General features: G+C 37.9%; 1 long non-coding RNA gene across 1 annotated transcript in view; it reads left to right on the forward strand.

Moving 5' to 3' along the window:
* Positions 1–16,613, forward strand: part of LOC118026619 — a 42,773-nt gene that overhangs the window by 999 nt on the left and 25,161 nt on the right. The window lies entirely within an intron of this gene.

The raw sequence follows: 16,613 nt of genomic DNA on the forward strand, positions 1-16,613 counted from the left end.
CATTGCTCCCAGAGGGCTATTTGAGTCACTAACTTCCTCAAAGTATTTCAGGTTGATGCAATATGGAGATTGAGGCTGGTATTTCAAAACTATATCAAGTCTAGTCAAGTTTTTTAAAGCATCAAACCCACATATTTCAGAAAAGCAATAAAACAACATATTTTTAGTAGGAGCTAACCTACATTTGAAATAGAAGAATGGAAGAAGTGAAACTGGGAAAAGATTAAAAATTTATAATTTACTATTATTTTATTTTTTAAGTTTATTTATTCTTAGTAATCTCTACACCCAGTGTGGGGTTCGGTGTCACAACCCCGCAGAGCAAGAGTCACATGCTCTCATTCAGCCAGCCAGGAGCCCCTACTATTATTTTTAAAATTTCTACTAAAAATGACAGTTCTGCTGGGGCACCTGGGTGGCACAGTCGGTTAAGCCTCCCACTCGGTTTGGGCTAAGGTCCTGATCTCAGGGTTGGGAGATCGAGCCCCACGTGGGGCTTCCTGCTCAGCATGAGTCAGCTTGAGACTCTCTCTCCCTCTCCCTCTGCCCCTCCCCACATTCTCTCTCCTCTCGCTCTAAAATAAATAAATAAATCTCAAAAAAATTCTTCAAATATTGGAGAAAATACTACCATCTAACGTTATCATACGGAGTTTTTGTATTAAAGCACGTGCATTAATAAGATGCAGGAAGACAATGCTAAAATTTGAATAGTGTTAGTGGATTCAAAACATTTTTTGGTGTTAGAGGTTAGGGCTAGAATTTGAAAGCTGTGTATTTTTATTTGTCTGAAAGAACAATCTTAGATTATTCTGCCTTCACTTAATTACTTTTTAATTAGCAAAATTAAGATGATAATAACCAGTAGAAACACTCATCAGACCAATAAAAACATCATTAGAGAGAACACATTCAAAATTTCCGTAGGACTGTTTTTAAATAGGAGAATCTATAAAATATAATTTGAGTAATTAAGCAGGGAAGTAGCTCTCTCTTAACATTTAATTACAGTTTTATAAAGAGAACTAAAATTTTAAGGAATTTTGAAAAAAATGAGTAAAAAATAATTTTAAAATTTAAAACAAAGACCAAAACAACCAATGAAAGAACACAAACCCACAGTTAAGAATTGTCAAATTTATCCTAACAGAATTTAGTTTTATTTTGTATTCTTATCAGATAACTTCAGGGGCTACATGGAGAATGGGTTATGAGTAGAACAAGGGAAGAAATGAAGAGACCAGTTAGGAAGTAACTATGGTATATCTAAATATGAACATGAGCAAGGATTGTAGCTGTGGAGGTTGGAAAAGGATGTATTTCTGGTGTATTTAGAAGGTATAATCAACAGGGCAGATAGTGAGATGGATATGCCAGTGAAGGAGAGGGTGTGGTCAAGGACAACCCCTAAGGTTCTGGCTTTCATAACCCGATGGGTGTTGGTGATAGCCTTTAAATAGGCAAGGGACACTAGCAGACTAGTGTGGAAGGAAGATCATGAGTTTGATCTGATCTAGGTTTAGTGTTTAGTATCTTTGAGACAATCAAATGTAGAAGGAATACAGAAGAGTGGTTTGGATGGGAGATATAAATTTGTGTGTTGCTGATATGTAGTAATATATCATGATATCACAATACAGTAACTATAATAAATTAGTAATCAAAGTGGAAGGAATGGATGAAATTGCTAAGGAAATTGGAAAAGGAGGCCAAGACAGAATGATGAAGAACATTTCAAGGCTGGATTGTCAGGATGACTCAACAAAAGATCTTGAGAATGAGCAGCTGGAGAGGTAGGAGGAAAACCAGGAGAGTATATTGTCATAAAATTCAAGTAGAAGGGAGCTTTCTAAAAGGAAGTGCTAGACAAATGAGTTGAATACTGTTCAGAGTCCTAGCTGGATGAAGACTGAAATCCAATTGGATATAGTGCCAGATGGTTACTGAGAGGGACTTTAATAAGAGCCTTTTCAGTGGAGTGATGGAAAGACAGGGCTAGAGGCCAGAATGGAGTGGACTAGTGAGTGAGGGGAAGGTAAGGGAATAGGGACAAGGAGCAAAGATAATTCTCTCTGAAAGTTTCTACTGAAGGTAGGGGAGACAGACAATAGATCTGGAAGGAAGAGGTGTGGAGGGAGGTTGGTTCTTTTTCTTTTTTGTTTGCTTTTAAGATGGGTGCCCTTGGACATTCTTGAATGCTAATGGGTAGAATCTAGTATTGGAGAAGGTATTGAAAATAAGTCACAGAAAAGATAATCAGGATGTAAATTGCTTGAGAAGGCAGGAGGAGATATAGTATAGAGGCCAGAAGGACAGACTTACCCTAGATTGGAAGTGGGACAGCTCCTCTGTCATAACTGTGTAGGGAAAGAGGAGCTGATGAGTATAATTGCAAGCAAGTTTGCCCTTCTGGGAGGGGGGTGGTTTCTCCCTACTGTCTTCCATTTTCTCCTGTCTCATGTAATAAGAGGGACAGGGGGAGATATTGAAAGTTTCCGGAGAGGAATGTAATTAAAATGAAGAGCAGACTGACCAGAGAAGCTGTTGCTATTGTTTTGATAATTTGGTAGGCTGCAAATTTGGGCTAGGAACACATTTTCCTAGAAAAATTGGCTAGTATTTCATGGAACAAAGTTTGCTTAACTCCTCCTAAAGTAGTAATAGAATATTAATGGTATTATTTCAGTTTTGTGACTCAACGTAGGTGCTCAATAATCCTTGAAGAAAATGGAATTTTTCTATTATTTATAACAAATTAATGTACAGGAAAGTGTCACTCCCAACAACTCTTTGCAATAGTGTCTTCCACTCCCACCCAATCTCTTCTTTGTCCTTTATCTTTCTAGAGATGACTCAAGAAGAATTTTAAATGGTCATTCACCCCCTATACCAGACATCCACAGACTTGCTTGTTTGGATATTCCATATTAAATAACCTAAAATGTTTCTTCAATTTTGTAAAGTCAAGATTCAACAACATTGCACACACTTTTTGTAAATACATATGTGATTGTTTTGCTTGCTTTGAGTTGTTCTACAATTTCCCGCCTATCAAGTTCAATCAAGTGTATTGGGTAGACTACTTGTCAGTGTACATCATTTTCAACAAAGCCTACTTCCTTTAGTTTATTATGCTAAACCATCAGATTGTCAAAGTGCCTTGCCTCCTATGTAAGAAGTGATAAATTAATACTTGCTGGTTGATTTTCAGCTACAAAATTCATTGCCTTGATGGCCTTGCGCTAATGCCACACCAACGTTCATATGATCTGAGGAAGTCATGCAAAACAAGGCAGGCCTTTTTGGAACTTTTGTATTGTAAAAAGTCTTCAGACTATTCATAAGTTACCTTTTGCAGGCATGTTCTCCTTCTGCACAAATGTTATAAACACCTCAGCAGGGACAGTAAATAGCAATGTAGACAGGAAGGAAAAATATTTGGTAGGAGACATTCCTGCACTTTCTCTTCTCAGTTTTTTTCAGTGTAACTTTCAGTTGTAGAAATTGAAAATAATAGACATGTAAAAGTTGAGACTGCAAAGTTGTTAAGTGATAGGTGAGAAGACGAAATATATAGGTTTGCATTTTGAAATGTAAAGCCAAAAAAAAAAAAAAAAGAAGAAGCAAGTGTCCATCAGAACTTTCTACTTATAATTTGCATTCAGAGTTTCAAAGTGGACCTGGGTCTCACCAGCCTCTAAATGCATCATTTCTCCTTCTTATGCCACAGGTAGAAGAATCAAATACATTGAGAGTTCAAATTTGGCAAGATTATGCAGCAATTCTGTGATGGAATAATCTGTGGGAAATTCATGTTTTGAATTTATGTTTATGTTTTAAAGAAGGTAGAAGTAAAGCTATAAAATAAGTTTAACACAATTGGTTTATTCTTTTGAAAATTCACAGTAATATCCATTAGGTTGTGTTTTCTGTGGCCAAATGGCATCTTAAATTCATACTGTGCTATTGTCTCTAGTTTGGTATGCAAAGGCATATTTCTCCATTGTAGTTCTTTTTCTGGATTTTTAAATTCCATTGTGAGATCTCAGACTTTGGAATTAGGTTGAGACATGGACTGGATGTCTTCAAACATACTCAAATTTAACTTGTACTCAGATTTACTCATACTCAAATTTAATGTTGTCTGCCAAACAAACTCCTGTCTCATTGATTTTTAAGATTCTTTGGAACTTGGTTTGAAATTGTCTGCCTTGGGTTTTTAAGCAGGAATCTTTCTGAGACAGATCAACTCTGATATCTATATAGTTGATATTAGTCCTAATCATGTCAAGTGAATATCTTTTATTATGTAGATAGAAGATAGCAACTTTCCTGTCATGTATAAAAGGAAGCATCTCATAAATTCCAGGATACATGATGAGGGGTAATCAGGGTTGTCAGTTGTCAGTCCAGATTAGGTTAAACAAACAGATGATTTAATGATCATAATTGGGAAATCAAGGTGTGGACCTAGCCACAGGCATAGCTGGGCCAAAGGTTCAATTGGTGCCAGTCAGCAGGATACCTGTGTTTTCATCAGAGCTGGCCTCATTCTCCAGTAGGCACTCTCCAGCCAGTGTTAAGGGTAATGGTGGCTCTATGCTTAAAGCTTCTTTCCTTCTAGATTGTGATTCTAGAGAAAGGGTTCAGAGATAGGGTAGTTTCTCTCTCAAAGTATGTAATTATAAAATCCAGATGGCTCCACTTGGATTATGTGCCCATCCCTGGAGCAGTCAGTTGTCAAGGGAGAGGGGTTCCTCTTGTTAGTCAGCCTGGGTCACTTGCCCACCAGGGCTGTGGGAACAAGAGTGTGAGGGCGCATGATAGACGGAATTCTCCAAGAGAAAAAAGAGGGTCTCTGATTTCTGTGAGGAAATTGGAAGGAGTCCCTGGTCACCAGAAGCCACAGGTGTCCATTATTCAGCAGACCACTCTTTTTGTTATTGTTTGTTGTTTTCGAGGGACAGTGTATGAAACTTTTAGTTTTTCGCTTCTATCATGGTTGATGACAGTGTGTCGTGTTTGTTTTGTTTTCCTTTGTTTTTAGATTTTTATCCAAATATCCAACTGTGGCAGATAGGACGAGTCCATAGTTTTTATTTCAAACTTTATTTGGGGTTAGTGTCAGTAAAAGGATAAAGCAGGTGAAGGAGTTCATTTTTAACTCCACCTTCTTTTCAGTGAATTTCCTGCATTTTATTTCTCTTCTCCCTGCTCCTTCACAAAGGCCTTTAGAGAAATAGATCACTGTAAGAACACAAGACTTAACCCAATAAATGGTGAGATTTCAGGGGCTATGTTATCCAAGTGGGGAAGGTTTTAGAGGCAAGGAACCTTCCAGGATACAAGGATATGAATAAGGAATCTGTGCACACTGGTGTCAGAATACTCCACTGGGGTTCCAAAATGTTAAGCTGCCTTGGAGGGGGAAATGAGGACATATTTACTTTGGAGAGATTGCCGTGAAGACATGGCCTAAGAATCACTTATAAAATAATTTGTTTTCTTCAACAAATGAAAGGTTTTTAGGGTGACATGATTGGTAGACTCTAGTATGAAGTTTGCAATAAACAGTAATCACATCATAAAAGGAACTTGGAACAGTATGTTCTTCTGTCAATCTTGTGGGGTATGTTTTCTTGAGGTATGTTAAGCCTCATGGAACAAAAGAATTACTTGACTATATTGAGATATATTTGGAACAGGCCCACACACATTTATAGTGCCAGATTGTTTTTTTTTTTTTTAAGTTTTTTTTAAAAACTTAAACGGAGATGGGAACAGTGTCAGGGAGACTCTCACCTATGAAAGCATATAGCAGAAAGCACAACTTAATTTCAGAGCACTGTGCTGAGAGTACAGACCCAGATGGTCCAGGCTACCATTTTACCACAACTCTGTGCTGTTCGGAACACATCGCTTCATCCTGCTGGGCTTCCAGTATTTTCATCTGTAAAAGACAGTCATTGGGTTCAGTAATCTTTCAGGGCCTATCAGTTGCAACATTGTTTTTAGAAAATAAGTTAGAGTGGGCATGTCATCTTCCAATATTCTGTGAGACCTTGAATGTATGGATGCTGTACCAGGACAGCTCATGGAATAGCTCACACGAAATGGCTCCTTTGCTTATCTGATATGTAAAACCTTCTCAGTGTATTTTCTTCCTGGAATTGTGTTCCTAACGTGGACCATGAAGCTCTGAAATGGACTTGAAGACCGTGTCCTGTGTCTACTTGTATATACGGTCAGCTCTCAGTAAGAATAAAATAATAAAATAAAATAAAATAGTACTATTGGAGGAATAGCCAAAACCACAGGAGAAAGCAAAATAAAGAAACCACAACACACCCCTCACCAAAACTCTTCTCTGCCTGATTTCTCGTACGTATAGGGCAAGTCAGGATTCCTATTCAGCTGGGGAAAGGAGTATTTATTTCATGAAGGATCCTTGTGAGTCAACTAGATTAAAAATTTAAGCAAAGGTCTATAGAGAAAATACAGGTTAAACCATGGCTGTTCGTCTTTACTTTTTTCTGATCATGTGCTACTAGAAATGCTCTGTCTTTCTGGACACCCTTATCAATGGAAGCAGAATATGCACCAGACTCCTTTCTGCTCCTTTGTTCCCACTTCCCTTCAGGAGAGCAATAATGGAGCCTAGGCGGTGCTAGGTCAAGCTGAAGACAAATGATCTGGTTTGTGGGTTTCCTTTTATATTACCTCTAGCTTCTATATCAAGAGTATATTATTTTTCAGACCAATCTTGAGCTTAATTACAGTCTTGCTCATGAGGTTGAAAGATCTACCAATGCAGTACCACGCTTTTGACAGAGAAGAATTTTCTGGAGCAATTTTTGGTTCTTAGTGATCTTAGATGGGCTCATACTGATTAAACGGTGGTTGGCTCTAGCAAATTTTCCTAATATTATTAAGTCTAGGAGGTAGGTTTTGTTGCTAACATAACAATATTCCTGTGTCATCCTGGTCCAAAGCATGAGGGGATCAGAGTAGAGCGGCTTCGTCCATCTGACAGAGCATGTCTTTGCTGTGATTTTAACAACCACATCCCTTAGTAAAAGCTGTCCTTGGAAAACAATATAAATAAAATAAAGTTTTATAAAGGCTCCCGAAACATTCCTCCTTTTCCCCTGAGGCTTTAATGACTATCCTGATTTTAAAATCCCTTTTCTTGTTCCCTCTGAGTTTTCCTATTTCATGCTCCCTGGGAGTTTCTCTGTAAAATAAGCCTGTGGAAAATGGGTAATGAGGAAATCATTGCCTTAATTGAAGGTCACATCTACAAAGATCCAGGTAGGTGTACTTTGGCTGATGGAAAAATCCCCCAGAGTGATATCCTGCCGCCCTAAAAGAGAGGCTTGGCTGTAATTTGTCAGAACCATGTTGGCCCCTTGTTGGCGACCAGTACATTGTCTTCCTTAATCTCACAACCAGGTAATTTCCATTACTGATGACTCCCCATATTTGAAGGGGAAAAGGAAGAACCCCCAAGGGCTTCCATAATTAAGCACAAACGCTTTTACAGTATTAAGTCAAAGCCAAATGACTTCCAAATCCTCTTGGTGTTGAGTTCATGCACTCTACACAGTTGTGACCTTTATTACGTCCCTTTCAATTCTGACTAGATTAGTACCATGGCCTTGTTATTCTTCTGTTTCTTCTGGTGCTTCCATTTGAAAAGAAGAAAAAGGAGACTGATTTGTTTGTTTGTTTGCTTGCTTGCTTTTCCTTTTGGTTATTGTTAACATCTAGTGTTGACACATTTTTTTAGCCTAAAGCAGAGAAGACATTCTAAATACAAATGATGCTGCTTTCAATAACTTGATTTCCTAGACCATCAGAGGATTCTGGTATCTCTTAGACTGCAATGTAAGCATTTTATCAGTGTTCCCATGACAGCATTATTAGCTAGTAGTTTCACCTAAAAAGCCTTCTTAATTTGACTTTTTTTTTTTTTGCCAATTTATTTTCTCTTCCTATAACTACAACTATTAAATATATATTCCCAATATCTTAGTTCCTCTTCTTTCCCTGGTGGAATATTTTCAATTCTGTAATTTCAGCTCCTGCTGCTTATTTTGGGTGATTATTATTATGGGTGGTCCCTAGCCTGGGAATGGGTTATGCTCTAGATATCTGTTTCAAAATTAGTTGATTAGAGTTGTACATGGTTCCCCACAGAGACAAGGTTAAAAAAGATAGGCCACAGGCCTGTTCACTAAGACATTTTAAACTCACCCATAGCTGAACTTTCATTACTGGTAGCCCTCAGCTGTGAGGCCCCTTATGATCCTAAACCTGGTTATTTTTAAGAGAGACCTGGTTATTTTTAAGAAGGACGAGGACACTAAGTCAATAGGGTAATAATAGGGGAAGGCTCACAAAAGCTAGGCTTTGGCAGCTGGGTTCCTCTCCTGGGATCGAGAGGGGGAATTTTCTAGATAGTGGGGCTCAAAAATAGTGGCTTGGTTGAGGTTCTAAGAGTACTCATATTCCTGGAAGGAAGTGCCCTAAAAGCTGGAGACATCCACTTGAAGAAGAGGGTCAGAGGGAACAGCTGTCATCAGTGAGGCCAGGGACAGCTTTGTGGTTTTGGGAGGGGCGGGGGGTGGGGGGTGGGGGGGTAGGGCAGGTAAGTAGAAATTGCTTCCTTTTTGTAAACAGCTTATTTGGAGGTTCAGAGCTGTTTGAGTCAAGGTGGGTATAATTATAACTTTGCAAGCAACCATATCTCACTATTACAGGATTGTTTGATGCTTTCAAAGACTTTTGAGGTATGTTCTTCCACTTTTCTCTCAACACAAGAACATCTGGTTCTCTTTGCTCGAATCATGTCTTTATGCTTTTGTTATTGGATGAAAATAGTTATATGCAATGTACTATTTTAAAATTTTCAAGACTAGGTTTAAAGGGTTATTATTATCCTATACTCTCCCTTTCTTGACTCAATTTTTTGCACTTTCATTTAGCCTTTAAAAGCATAACATAATGTATTCAAGTACAGTGTCAGTTGCAAGGTGACCCCAGTAACTTTTGCTTTAAAATCACTATAATATGCTACTTATAATATCAAATTGTCATTGTTTGGAGGCAAAATGATGATTTCAAATGGATTTAAACAACCTAGAGAGACATTTAAGGAATATTACCCCCAATCCTGCTATAGTTTGTCAGATATGTTCTTATTGCTGACAGTTGTTTTGTAAAATCTTTGTGATTGCCTGTCTTGTCTTGTCTTGAATGTTGTAGCCTAGAAATATTTAGATAGCTTGCTCTTATGTCTGACATATCCTTGAGCCATCAGAAAGGTTGGCTCCTTTTCCCAAGATGTATTTGATATCTTGTATGTATCCAGGATGGAGTTTAGAAGACCTGCATGACATGATCAATAAGCCATTTTGAGACTTGCTCAGATCTCCATTTTATCTCTCCCTCTCTCTTTTTTAAAACAACCTTTAAAATCAGAAACCCTGGTATAGCACTCTCCAACTGTGCCACAGAAGGACATAAGGATGTTGGTGCTTTTTCCTGTCTATTTTTGTCCCCTACCAAATCATAGCCCTGGAAGGAAGCTTTAGAAGTCATCAATCTGTTCTGTTGCCTTCATGCTAAACATCACAGAGAGGAGATAATCGACCCCGTTCTAAAAGGCTAGTCAGTGGAAAGTATTTCAAAATTAAACAAGTATTTGTGCTTATTATGCATAGAGAACACACAGAGAGAAGAACATGGAAAATGGAAAAGGATAAGAAATTATCCATACCCCCCTGAATCTTACATTGTATTTGGAGACGATAATTACATATATGCACATAAAACTGCCATCAGAGACTCTTGGATTGGGAGTGGATCTTGAAGTCTTAACTTCTTGACCATTGCAAATGTGCCCTCTTGACATCCCTGCCATTTGATTCTATTAGTTCATCACTGGGAAATTCTAATTGAATTGAATTTCTAATTGAAATTCTAAATTCTAATAAATTTCACTCACTTCTAAATTCTAAAGCCCTTAATGTATGATAATTAGGTCTACAGAGATTAAATGACTATTCTAGGAATAGCCTGGATACAAATTTTAGCTTTGCCAATTATGAACAGCGTGGCTTTGGGCAAAGTGCTTAATATTTTTGTCTTTTGATCTCACATCTGTAAAATGGGGCAGAAAATAATACCTACCTCATAGGATTGGAAGAGTTACACATTTAATTTTGGGGATGGTGCCTGAAATAGGGCAAGTGCCTATCATAGTAAATGGTATTTGTACAACAGTCAGGCATACTCATTCAGATATTTGCCTTTAATGTCCCATTTCCCTTACTTCCTTCTGCCTCCTCTTTTCCAAGTGAAACTTCTCCATTTATTCAACTTTTGATTACAGAAAAGATTTCATAATGGATTCAGTCTCCTTATTGGTTTTTAATGTTACCCTTACTCCAAATATGGTGTGAATAGAAAAGAGTGGTCAGTTACTATGTTCTAAGTATTATAATTGTAACACTGCATACCAAGTTTGCAAAAGAATTTTAGCAAAAAAAAAAAAAAAAAAAGGTAACAAAACATAATCCTTTCCTTCAAAGACCTTACTGTTGCAGTAAGAAAAGCAGATACATAAACAACTTTTTTGTTCCTTCATCTTAAGTCTGAAGGGCCAACCATGGATCACCAAGCATTTGAGAAAATCCTGCAGCATGAAAGCAAAACACCGGAAAAGAAAAATAGACGCAAAGGAAAGAGAGATAATTCAGGGAGGAGAAAAGAACTTAAAAAAAATATGGAAACTATGACTAGTATACTCAGAGAGACTTGAGAGGTTATTCCACCTCAAAATGGGACAATGTGCATGAGAGGGGGATATGAGATGAGTCTCAAGAGGTCATCAAAGTCAGGCAACAGGAACCCTAAATTCATTTTATTGATAATGTTTTTGAAAGCTTAGGTTTGTTCAAGGCCTTTAGCTTCCAATTTTGTGAAATGCTTGAATTGATTCATGACATTTACTGTCAGTCTATTCTGTATATATGTTCTTTCCCAAACCCAAGTTCATTGGCAAAGTGCTAGTATCAGCACATTCATTTCTTTAGAAGATATTCAATTTCATTCCTTGCTGGAATATTTTGTGTGTGCACACACCCAGTAACATGGTTTTGTTTTGTTTTGTTTTGTTTTGTTTTGTTCTTATCTCTTTAGCTAAACATACACTACAGCATATAGGGTCAAATTGTTTCTGGGTGAACCACGGAGACCCCGAGACCTGGGGCCTAGACCCAGCCCATCCTGAAGGAGGCGCCCAAGGTTCTTGGTCCTGTCTCAAGAAAGACTTCAAGGACAGATGTACAACACAGCAGATGAGCAATACAAGCAGGAAAGTTTATTAAAGCAAAAAGTACACTCTAGAGATATGAGAGTGGGTGACAGAGAGAGAGGGAGAGGGAGAGACAGCTGCATGCCCCGGGGGGTTGGGTTTCTATCTTGTATTGATAGTTGTTAACTAGGGGGAGGAATATTCATTACTTGGGGTGGGAAGCAGGGTTTCATGCTCTTTCTTCCTAATTTGGTCAGAAGTTTCCTGTCATGGCATCCGCCATCTTGAGTCTGTCTGGTTTGATTTGACTTCTTGTGGAGTGCTGCCAGGATGGGCCTCTGACTGATAGTGGCCATGACTTCCTCTTTGTTGGTCTCCAGGTATCCTGTTAGAACCTAATGCCTACTTTCACAAAATGATTTTGGAGCTTGAGAATCTTGAAAATTATTTCATTTTACAGATGAGAAAACTGAGGGCCAGAGATATTTCCAAAGGTTACAGAGTCATTTAGGGGCCCAGCTCAGATCCTCTTGCCTCTGGCTTGATAAATACCAAATAAAAACTATCAAAGGTCTAGAAAGCAGAGTGGACTTCAGTAGGAATGGGACTTGAGCTGAGTCTTCAAGATGCACTGGAATTCCATAGCAGCATTTCTGTTTGTTTCTAAGTGTAAGGTGGAGGGAATTAAAGTATTAAAAAACTATTAGAAGCATGATGCATAGGATTAGTTTGAGGACTAAATAAACCAGAGAGAGAACACTCATGTAATAGAGTTAACAGGACATGAGGTTGTTGCTTGCATCTGAAGGGTGGTTAATGACAAAGATAAGGATTTATTCTTTATCCTATAAGCAATTAGGAGTAACTCAAAGTTCTTTGAATAGGAAAGTAGCAGTTTGGTAGTCTCAAGAAAATGTATCTTGTGTCACTATATGGGATTGATTGTATTATAAAGAGAGTGGACACAGGAAGACTGAATGGTGCCTTCAAGATCACCTAAAAATGAGAAAAACTAATATTCTCTTCAGGAAATGTTTCTATTTGGAGCCATTACATAAGACATGGAAAAAATGAGATAAACATTTCTTTTTAAATGTTTTTTAAATGGCTAGTAAAAATATATTCTTTATGTAGTATGGGCATATGATATATATTTATTTTATATACTTATTCATTTTTATATAGTTATCATATATTATATTTTTACTTTTTATATATATAAAGGAAAAAGACATATATATGTATTTTGCCTCTAAATATGTTTTGACCTTCTTTCTGCTTAAAATGCAGTTGGTCTTTTCTGGCTTTCTCTGTTGACTTCCTAGACATTCTTTTTCCTGGTTCCTTTCCATTTGTATTATTTATTTTCATTTTATTTGTTATTTTTTTTAAGTAATCTCTACACCTAACATGGGGCTTGAACTCCTGACTCTGAGATCAAGAGTTGCGTGCTCTACAGACTGAGCCAGCCAGGTGCCCCTGTATTATTGATATCAATCTTTTCTCTTTTTTCACATGATGTTTCACACTGTGAGCCCCATCATTCTACTCTTAGTCCTCTTTCATTCACACTCCAAATTTTCATGGTTGAACCTGATCACATGCTTGGCCCCAGCCTTCACCTATAATCTGTGATTCCTTGAACACATAGTGACCTTTCTCCTAAACTTCAAACTCAGATTTTTGTCTGGTTGGGCCATAGCCAGTTCAAGTCTAAGCAGTCCCAAACAATTTTATCTCACTCCTCAACCCACTTCTCCCTACTTCTTCTTGAACCCTTCATCTTGGTTACAGTTTCTGTCATGATACCAACACTGGAAATGTGAAGAAGGTCTCTGTGGATTTGGGAGGCATTCCTGCTCTGGTGTTCTAGTCCATCCTATTGCACTACTGTCTAAAATATCAAATCTACTTGAACACCTTCTGTGGTTTCTCCTTGTGTACAGGATAAAACTCACACTCACAGTTGGATAAATATATTCCTTAATAACCTGGTCTCATACTCCTTCTGGAGTCATATTGGATTAGTGAACCCTATTGGCCTTCTTGCTTTAGGAACTCCCCCTTTATGCCTCTGTGATTTGCTCACACGTCTACCTCCTCATTCCTCAAAGCCTAGCTAAACTATCTGCTCTAGTGTGCAATCTCAGATCCACTGGCTAGGATTAGCTCCCGCCCTCAACATCCCCCGTATTTTGTTAATTCTCCTTACTTGGTGTTCTGCTTATTGATGTGGTTTCTGCCTCCTTCACTAGGCTATGGAATTCTTGAGAGAAAGAGGCTTATTTTATTCATCTTTGTGTCCTAGGGTCTAGCAAGTTGCCATATAAAAGTGTCTCAAATTGAATAAAGAAATAATAAAAAGGCTTACATAGGGGATATTTTCTTTCTGATGTTATCATTCTAATTATTAGAAGACGTGGAAGGCCTGGGAGGAGAACTGACTTATAATGAGCACTGACTTTGTACCATATACTACACAATGTGGTTTACATATTCTTTCATTTGATCCTCACAGGGACTTTATAAAATTAGTATTATTATCCCCACTTACATAGAAGTAAAATGAAGTTCAGAGAGTTTGAGTCACTGGCAGGCTTAATTTATAGATTCCAGGTCTTGGAAGTCAGTAAAAACTAGGACAAGGACTCAAATTAACTTGATGTTACCCTAAAGCCACAGACGTATTTAATGACTCAGAAGAATATGAAGTGGTTTGAATTCTATGGAAAAAGCTATATAAATATGATAATTCCATTGTCTTATTAAAAAACCTTCATGCTATCTTTGCAAACAAACTAAATTCCAATTTGTCAGTCTAGCATTTAAGAGCCTCAAAACTGGCTGGTGACATTCATTTCTGCTCTCCACTTTCATTAATTCTACCTACACACTCTGTCCTGCTGGAATGAGCTCCCTGGACATGTGCATCTTTCTACCGTTCTGCTTTCACTCACTCTTTCTCCGGAATATACTTGCAAGGTTAATTAGCTTCTTAGCCCTAACATAATTAAATATATGGTTTTCTTAAGCTTTTGGAAAAATGAAATTCTTAATGGACCACTCTTGCAAACTCTGGTAGGTCAGGAATGTTGGGTTAGAAAGATTATCCTAAAAGAAAACAGATTTACTACAGTAAACTACAAAAGAAAAAAAGAAGGTTGGTACTTTCAACAACACTATGAAACATTGCTAAATGTTGGCATAGAAACATTGCTTGATACATAGAAAGATTATTAAAATTTAAGGTTATATAACTTTTTATTGATTGGTAAAATAATATTCATATCTCATGTGGTTTTCTTTCTTTGTTTAACACCCATCCTAAGAGATCATTCTGGACAAACTTGTCACATTCATCAACCTCTTAATCTAAACTTTCACTCTACTAATTCTTTCACTTACCCCATGCCCAGCTCTATAGCCCTAGTTATCTATAGCTGTGGCCTTGAAAATATCAGGATTGTCCTGTTCATCTGCCTGCTGGATTTGGTCCAGGCTTAGCCACAACTTGTTTAATTCTTCAGTTTTCAGTCATTTTCTGGTACAGCATGTATATAGTACAATAATTACACAGTTACACAATGGAACATAATGTATATTTACCAGCACATTCAACTCTGTTTTTTATTACAATTCACTAACTTGGGGTAGGGGATGGGAGACAGTGTCTCTATAGATGATGGAAGCACAGCTGTTGGGTGGATCCTCCCCACGAATATAAACCAGAGGGATGAGGTGACCCCAGAGCAACTCCAGAGCTGATGCACTCTGGGATAATTATCTCCTCTCTGAATGGAAGCAAGTCTACTTTTGTTCACATATTTTTATAGGAGGTTAAGTTTTTCATGGGTTGTGTGTAAGACTTTATTTCTCTGGATGAGCAATGGTAAACGTGTGACATTCAGAGAAATTGCACATTTAAAGTTATGCCTATTGTTTGAGTGTTATGGCTGTCTTAGGGAGTACATGAAGTTTCTTGGAGAAAAAGAAAACAAGACAAAATTAAAAATCAAATGACTTGGGGGCATAGAGGCTGTTGTATTCACAGTCTCTTATCTGAAATCCCCAAATCAAATAGCTCTGACACCTTCGTTTGGTTTAATATTCATTTATTTATTTGCTACTCATTCAGAGGCCAAATCTGACCAGATCTGACAACTCACTTGGCAAGATGTCCTGATCTGACTTGTTCTTAGACTATTAATAGTCTTTATTTATCCTACTTTGTGTGAAAATTAATGGTTTTGCTACAGAAATATTAATGTGTTTGATTGGGGGGTGTCCCTGTATCCCATTGGGATATGACACATATACACATATGTTTTAGGGACTTTGAAAAATTCTGAATAGTGAATACATCTGGCCAGAGGAGCTTTGAGTAAGTGATTATGAGCTATAATGCTAGAGAGGCTATCTTGGTTTTAAACCTCACCCTCTTGAGACACCACAACCTATCCTTCTAATTCACATGCTCTAGTACCTCCCACCAGAGTTTCTTAAATGTTATCAAGATCTCAAATCTAGTGATCTCTCTTCCTTCCCTCCTAACCCACCTTAATTTCCACAGCCCATCATGACAACCACTTCCTTCATTTTGTTGTGCCTCTCTTCCTTTATTGTACCTGCCTGGTGTATCTCCACCCTGGTTTCAGCCAATTAGCCATCGGCCCATGTTCAAAGCAGCTGAGAAATGTTAGGGGGAAAAAAATTACATAATTGTGCTGACTGGTTTCACTTAAATTCATAACCAGAATCTGTACTAGACATTGTTGTATGCCCTGTTTTATTTCCCCTGGTAGTTTCTTTTTCCACTTGCTTCTATGACTATGTCACACCTTTTAATCTACTTTAAGTATCTATATTCAATTACCCTTCCTGCTCAGCTGATGACCTCAACTCATTCTTCATTGAAAAAATATAAGCAGAGAGTGAAAACAAATTAATTCATCTTCCCTCCACCTTATCTACCCACCCAACTGCTCTCTGTATCTGTACCAACCTAACTAGCCATGCCCACAGAGTATTCCTTCTCTCGTTTCAATTGACGAACTATCTTTCTGTCTAAAGCCATCTCCTCTACTTCTGTCACCTCCTTTGGCCTTCTCAAGGACTTAGTCCTACAGCTATTCTCTCTCTCTCTACCCACCCCCTGTCACATCACCAATTTATTCACTGACTCTGGCTCACTGGCACCCAAATATGCTATAGTATTTCCCACATCCCGACCAGCTACCATGCCGCTCCCCTGGGTTTCGTCACAACACAATTTAGGACAGAAGTAATCAGCATC

Source organism: Mirounga leonina, unplaced genomic scaffold (assembly GCF_011800145.1).
Source record: "Mirounga leonina isolate KUSES-001 unplaced genomic scaffold, KU_Mleo_1.0 Mir_260, whole genome shotgun sequence".
In the NCBI taxonomy this organism is placed as follows: Eukaryota; Metazoa; Chordata; class Mammalia; order Carnivora; family Phocidae; genus Mirounga; species Mirounga leonina.